The following is a 7,188-nucleotide window of genomic DNA, read 5'->3' as shown; positions in this document are numbered from 1 at the left end:
AACAGAATATTACTCAGCCCTAAAAAGAAACGAAACTGAGTTATTTGTAGTGAGGTGGATGGACCTGGAGTCTGTCATACAGAGTGAAGTAAGCCAGAAAGAGAAAAACAAATACCATATGCTAACACATATATATGGAATCTAGAAAAAAAAAATGATCATGAAGAACCTCGGGGCAAGATGGGAATAAAGACACAGACCTACTAGAGCATGGACTTGAGGATACGGGGAGGGGGAAGGGTAAGCTGGGACCAAGTGAGAGTGGCATGGACATATATACACTACCAAACGTAAAATAGATAGCTAGTAGGAAGCAGCCGCATAGCACAGGGAGATCAGCTCGGTGCTTTGTGACCACCTAGAGGGGCGGGATAGGGAGGGTGGGAGGGAGGGAGACACAAGAGGGAAGAGATATGGGGACATATGTATATGTATAACTGATTCACTTTGTTATAAAGCAGAAACTAACACATCATTGTAAAGCAATTATATTCCAATAAAGATGTTAAAGAAAAAAAACAAACAAAAAACCAAATTCAAGCTTGAAAGGTGAGGTTATTTGCCTAATTTTAAAATGCAAACACGAAGACCTCTTGAACCATACACTTTCGTTCAAACTGCACTCATGACGGAAAACACAAAAAGTGCAGTATTTCCAAAAAACCACAGGCATATTGGCCATAATAATCTTCTGTTATAATAATTGTTCCTGTCTTTGGAGAACTTTCATTTTTTTTTAAAAGACAAGTAGCTTAAGAATGTTTTCAGGTGCTACAATTTGTGACAATCAAAACAGTCTTCTAATGGGTCCACAGCATTCAGAGATTCAAGCTCAAGGCTGTTTGGGGTTTGGTGTGTAAAACAGTAATAGAAATGAAATCTGGTTTAGAAGCAACTGTGATTGTTTTCAGAATTTGCAGTTCCTTCAAATATTGCATGACATATACAACTGGGAAACCACCTTCTGTTGGCACTGTACTTGCTTCACCAGTGCATTTTTATCCTACAACCACTAAAACAGCACAGTAGGCAAATATACAGAAAACTGAAACTAAAGAAAAACAAAAACAAAACCTAAGTATCTTTAACATGCAACTTTAGTTAGTTACATTGAACATTCTACTTAGAATAACATGCAAAAAAGGATCGTCTGCTTTTAAAGTTTTCCTTTGAAGATTTTTGGGCACCCAGGCACTCATACACATGACACAATAATACTAGAGCAGGTCAATGAGAAAGGCCAAGACATTTTATACAGAGATTTATGTCATGTTAAGTCCCATGATAATAACGTTGGAAATTCACGTTGGATTCCTAGAACAAGGAACCAACCTTCAGATACCAGGAAAAGGCAAGCCATGCATGGAGATCTGAAACACGGGCCTAAGCGAAGCCTGAAATACTCGGATGCTGAGCAGAGTTAGTCACCGTGTCAGGAAGTGTGGTTTAATCCGCTGAAAGAATAAAGGATTGGATAAAATGGAAAAACAACGACCCCCCTTCCCCTTCCTTTACCCTAAAGGCAATAAATGGAACAAAGGTTAAAATAATGATGATAATGATCACATGTCACATCTGTCTAGAGATTGGCAGGTCATGTAGTATTAAAGTTGCTAAAGGTACTTGCAGAAAAACGACAGTGCAAAGTCATTAAGTGATGCTAGAAATGTTCCAACTGGCCTAACCTTCTCAATACTTCCAGAGAACTTTATTTTTCAACCCAAAGTCATTGTATGGTGTTTTCCTGGTGCACACAGGACACACACGTGTCTGCTGGGGCTTGGGGAGCCAGGTTCAGGCTTGAGATTCACATTGCAGGGACGCTTACAAGAGCAACCAGGAAAACGGGTGACAGATGGGCAGCATGACCTTGTTCAAGCCAGGGAGGCGCGTCTCAGACCTGGGGACTCACTTCCTGGAGAAGCTCAGCCCTGGCTGAACCTCCGGAGCCTCTGGGCACACTGCAGAAAACGGACGGCTGTATTTATGGGGTGTGAGGGGTTACCAGCCAACAGCTCAAGGCACAGCCTTCCTGAAGGTGGAAACGGGCATCACACGAACCACTCACAGCCAGGCCTTGTAACCACAGAATCTCTAACGTTAAGTACAGCCACGATGGAGGATGTGGGGACCTCTGGTGTTTGATTGACAGCGTAGGCATTTAACCTTCCACCCAAATTTCAGGTCAGATTTCCAGTCTCCACAAGAGACTGGTTCCACGTACCGCCTTTCTCCTAGCTTTCAAAACGCAGGGGCTCATCCAAAACAAAGTGACAGATGGCCGTTTCGCTGCTACACCAACCACTTTTGCAGTTCTCTTTTGGTTAAAACAACCTTGCAGGGACAAACCACAAAAGGAGTCTGTGGCTGGGGGCTGCTATCGGTCACATTCACACGCCAACGCAGGTGACTGACCCTGACGTGGCAGGGTCCGCTCAGTGGAACGAATCCACATCAACAGCACACTGGCCGCAAGAAGATGCAGCACCACAAAAGGTGTCAGGGGATTTCAGCTGTTATTTGTCCAGACATTCTTTGTGGGGAAAAGCCGGGGAGAGAAAGCCTTCTGACCATAATCATACTATCAGTAAAATCGGAATAAAAATAAAAGTGTCCCAGAGGACTTGTTAGAAAGCAACAAAGCCATTCTTAAACTTACATTTCTAATATTTATGTTCTCCCAGGAACTTACTACATACACACAAACCACTGATATACTGTTGCCTTTTAAATCGTGTACGAAAATCCAGATTACTGGTGTGTACAAATAATGGACCAAAAGTACCGCCCAAAACACACCTGCATTACACTATGTGGACCAAGTACCTGGGCTTTGACAAAAAAAAAAAAGTATGATAAAAATTGTAAACGAAAATTTTACAAAGCTTAGAATCAAAGTCAGCCTTTTGCCCACATTTCTAACTGTTTGGTAAAATTCTAACATGGGTCATTAACGGTTCATGAGTGATTCTTGTTTGGACTTTCCGACTGAAAAGGTGCTTTGCACTTTTGACTTTCAAAACAAGCTGAATGTCCCGATGTGCTTTCTGTGCCCAAATTTAATTTTCGACAAACAGCAGTAATATACCAAATATGATTGACTTGGGTAAGCACTCCTGCTGAACTGGAGAAAATTATTTAACCCCCATCCCAATCCACAAAGGGCTGCCAATGAAGTGTGTGTATATCTGTGTGTGTGTATGCAGATCTGTGTGTGCATATATATAATACATGTATACACACAGATATAGATAGATAGGTGTATGTGTGTTTATATATATATATATATATATATATCCAAAAAGGCAAAACCAAAAATATCAAACTATGCTTGCATTGTGGCAGCAGAATAAGAGAATGTTAAGAGTAAAGGGGAAAATGGATAAAATCTATTACAGTTTTAAATGACTCTGATACTAGTTTAACTTTTTTTTTTGCCAAACTTGCCTGTAACTCCCCTCCAAACAGACAGACTCCTTTTAAGAGTAAGGAGTTCCTTACACAAAATGTTCTGTGTTCACATATACCTATACTCTTCAGAGCAAAACCAGTTCTGCTGGCAAACTGTGGGTTCGCAGGGACATTTAAGCTCTCATTAAAATGGAAAGCAATCAAATCTTTACGTCTACAAACTGCACATGTAATATATTTCCATAAATTTGGCAAAGTTTGTGATGACATCTAGAATGTTTTCACCAAATCATAGACATAAATATGGAAATCTTCATCAAATCTAATGAAACAGACAGAAGGTTTGGTCCCTACTTGATGGATGACCATGCCAGTCCTTTTAGAGCCATCTTCTTTGGTATATTCCACTTGTTTGCCTACCAGGCTGTCCAGGACTTCTCCTGGTTTCCTTTCTGCTGGAGATGAATCAATTGAATCAGGAATAATGTGAAGGTCACCTTCTGTATAATCATCTAAGAGCTGGTACATGTACAAGACAGGATCTTTCTCATAGGTGATGTAAAACCACGTGTTCATTATGGGGTCACGTGCTAGGATCATTCCCCTCCACTCGTCTTTAGAGCCATCCTGGGTCTCAAACATGTGCTCCACTGCTTTGCCAATCATTGTGTCGGCTAGGTGTGCATCTTTGATTTGAGATGTTGCAACTCTATCAGGGAGGATTTCAAGTGCACAAATTCTTTCATCTTTATTAAGTTCTAGTCCATAAACACAGTCAAATCCATCGTATTTTATAAGATACAAAGAAGGATTTACAGGCACCTGGTCCAGAACGGTTCCTTTCCACTGGGTGACAGGGCTGTTCCCCTCTTTCCACCCATGCCGAATCCTGCAGCCTATGATGCTCTGTGGGGGCTGGGAAACAGTTGTGCTGGGTCCTACATCCCTCCGATGTTTTTTGTGGGACGTCCTTTTCTTCATCTTGCTACACCAGCATGGCCTGCATCAGCTCTGGACCTCTGGCCAGCTGTTTTCCTGAATGGAGTCTTCATTCATCTGTATTTATGTGACCAGCAGAATTGCTGGACCGGAATGAACGTTCAAGATTCTCCAATTAGAAACTTTTCACGGAATTTCAATGTTCTTATTAATCCATCATCCAAGTTCCTCTTTTACAAGTTCAGCAAAAACTTGAAATCACAAGGATTTTGCTGCAATGTCATGAAGGCCAACGTCCGTGGGGCCGCGAAGCCGACGTCCGCTGGGCCACGCGCCCCGCTCCGTGCGCTCCCGCCCGGGCTACCCAGCAGGAGGGCACCGCCCCGCCCACTCTGGGCCCCGCCCACTCTGGGCCCGCCGCGGCCGCCCCGCCCCCGGCCCCACAGCGGACGCACGCTGCGTTCCCGGACTACGCCGGCCTTTGCTGACTGGATGGCGAAATTTTTATCATCGTCGCAAAATTTCATTTATTAAAAGGGCATCCTTGGGGGCTTCCCTGGTGGTGCAGTGGTTGAGAGTCCGCCTGCCGATGAGGGGGACGCGGGTTCGTGCCCCGGTCCGGGGGGATCCCACACGCCGCGGAGCGGCTGGGCCCGTGAGCCATGGCCGCTGGGCCTGCGCGTCCGGAGCCTGTGCTCCGCAACGGGAGAGGCCACAACAGTGAGAGGCCCGCATACCGCAAAAAAAAAAAAAAAAAAATTAGCTGTATAGGGCTTCCCTGGTGGCGCAGTGGTTGAGAGTCAGCCTGGCGATGCAGGGGACACGGGTTCGTGCCCCGGTCCGGGAAGATCCCACGTGCCGCGGAGCGGCTGGGCCCGTGAGCCGTGGCCGCTGGGCCTGCACTTCCGGAGCCTGTGCTCCGCAACGGGAGAGGCCACAACGGTGAGAGGCCCGCGTACCGGAAAAAAAAAAAAAAGGGCATGCTTGGTTTTCTCTTCACCCTTTAAGGGGTCAAATATGCAGAGTTTGTGCATCGCAAGCTCTTATGATTAAGGAAAACTGTACAGATGAGGATGAGACAGATGAGCACACGCGGAGCCCAAACACTAACAGGAAACAGGAGAGGTCGATGTGGGGAGCTTTCCTCTGCGCTTAACACAGCCACCACTGGTCTCGGGATCAAAATGATGTCAGTGGCTAGAAAATGATGTCACTTGCTTTGTCCTCGACAAATATTTGCAAACAAAACTTTTTAGCAGACACTTAAGGTCATTTGGGAGGTCAGAGAACTGTACTTGAAGATGTTTGCAGTACTGTCAACACTTCCTTCTGGCTCGATTCGACCTTCTCTGTGCCCTGTATGTAGAAGCCATAAACTTCTTGATCGTCTACTAGTTTTATGCCTCAAAAAAAAAAAAAGCAGGAAAACTGAGTACTTGGTGTGCCCCAAATGACTGTCTCTTTGGCTTTAGGCACCGGAGAAGTGGGAGTTTTTTAGCTGTTCTGTAATACTCGTGATATGAAGCACATTAAACATGAGTCAGAGTGATAAGAATCTTCAAGGATCTTTCCAGAAACTCGTTCTGAGACTTCTTAATGATGATAAAGAAGCCACAGTAAGATGTCCAGGGTCCTGCTGCATTTTCAGAGTCCATAACTTTGAAGAAAGAATAATACATTACTTGGAAGGAATTTATAATAACCATGAGTATTTATAGTTGAATCACGTTTAGGAACATGCCATGCCTTTCAAGCTACTCCATGAAAAGAGTTCAGTGACTTCATAAGTTTGGGAAACCAACCCTCAATACTTTCTTTTCCTTATGGAGTATCATTGACATCTGAAGGGTTCTGAGAACTTCTGCAGTAAAGAACTGGAAGACTTCAGGCTCAACAAACAAAAAAATGTCTAATGGTGAGTATTTCAGTTATCTGCCGTGTGTGTGTACTTTATAATCTTTCTCTTCTATCTCCTCTACAAAACGTTGAGTAAAACTTTGAGGTGAAGAGGGTGAGTTCATGTTTTGGGTAAATGTGAAGAGTTGCTGGGGCTATGGCAAAAGGAAAGGCTGGCTTTGGGGGACAGCTGACATATGGGTTTCATGGACAATGCAGAGTGAAAAGTGGGGTAAATAGAGGTGCTGTGGGATTTTGGAGGAGGGCGTGCAAGGCCGGTATGAGGAGGTCATAGAAGGCTTCCTAGGTGTGATGGCTGAATTGAAACTTGAAGGGTGAATGGGAGTGATCCAAGTGTTCCAGTTATCATTGCTATGTAACAAATTACCTCCAAACTTAAAGTCTTAAAACAACCATTTCATTTTGCTCACAATTGGGAGGGTCAGGAAATAGAGTCGTGGTTGGGCGTTTCTCACTTGGAGTCTCACGCATGTTTACAGCCAGATGAGGACTGGGCTGTAGTCATCTGAGGGCTAGTGCATTAGTTTTCAAGGGCTGCTGTAACAAAGTATCACAAACTGGGTGCTGTAAAACAACGGAAATGTATTTCTCACAGATGTGGAGGCTAGAGGTCCAAAATCAAGGTATCAGCAGGGCCATCCTCTTTCTGAAGACTCTAAGGGTGGATAATTCCTTGCTTCTTCCTAGCTTCTGGTGGTTGCCAGCAATCTTTGCCTTATAGATGGATCCGCTCAGTCTCTGCCATCATTGTCACATGGCCTTCTCCTTGTCTCTTCGCAGGATCATCTTCTCCTTGTGTGTGTCACTGTGTCCAAATTTACCTCTTCTAGTAAAGACACCAGTCATTAGGGACCACTCTAGTCCAGTAGGACTTCGTTTGAACTTGGCTATGTCTGCAAAGACTATCTTTCCAAATAAGGT

General features: G+C 44.2%; 1 pseudogene; it reads right to left on the bottom strand.

Moving 5' to 3' along the window:
* Positions 1 to 3,681: 3,681 nt before the first annotated feature.
* Positions 3,682 to 4,463, bottom strand: LOC131768141 (spindlin-1 pseudogene; annotated as a pseudogene).
* Between the last annotated feature and the right edge of the window lie 2,725 nt (positions 4,464 to 7,188).

The sequence above is a fragment of the Kogia breviceps genome, chromosome 13, assembly GCF_026419965.1.
Source record: "Kogia breviceps isolate mKogBre1 chromosome 13, mKogBre1 haplotype 1, whole genome shotgun sequence".
NCBI classification, from domain to species: Eukaryota; Metazoa; Chordata; class Mammalia; order Artiodactyla; family Physeteridae; genus Kogia; species Kogia breviceps.
This window is presented reverse-complemented; position numbering and strand designations above follow the sequence as displayed.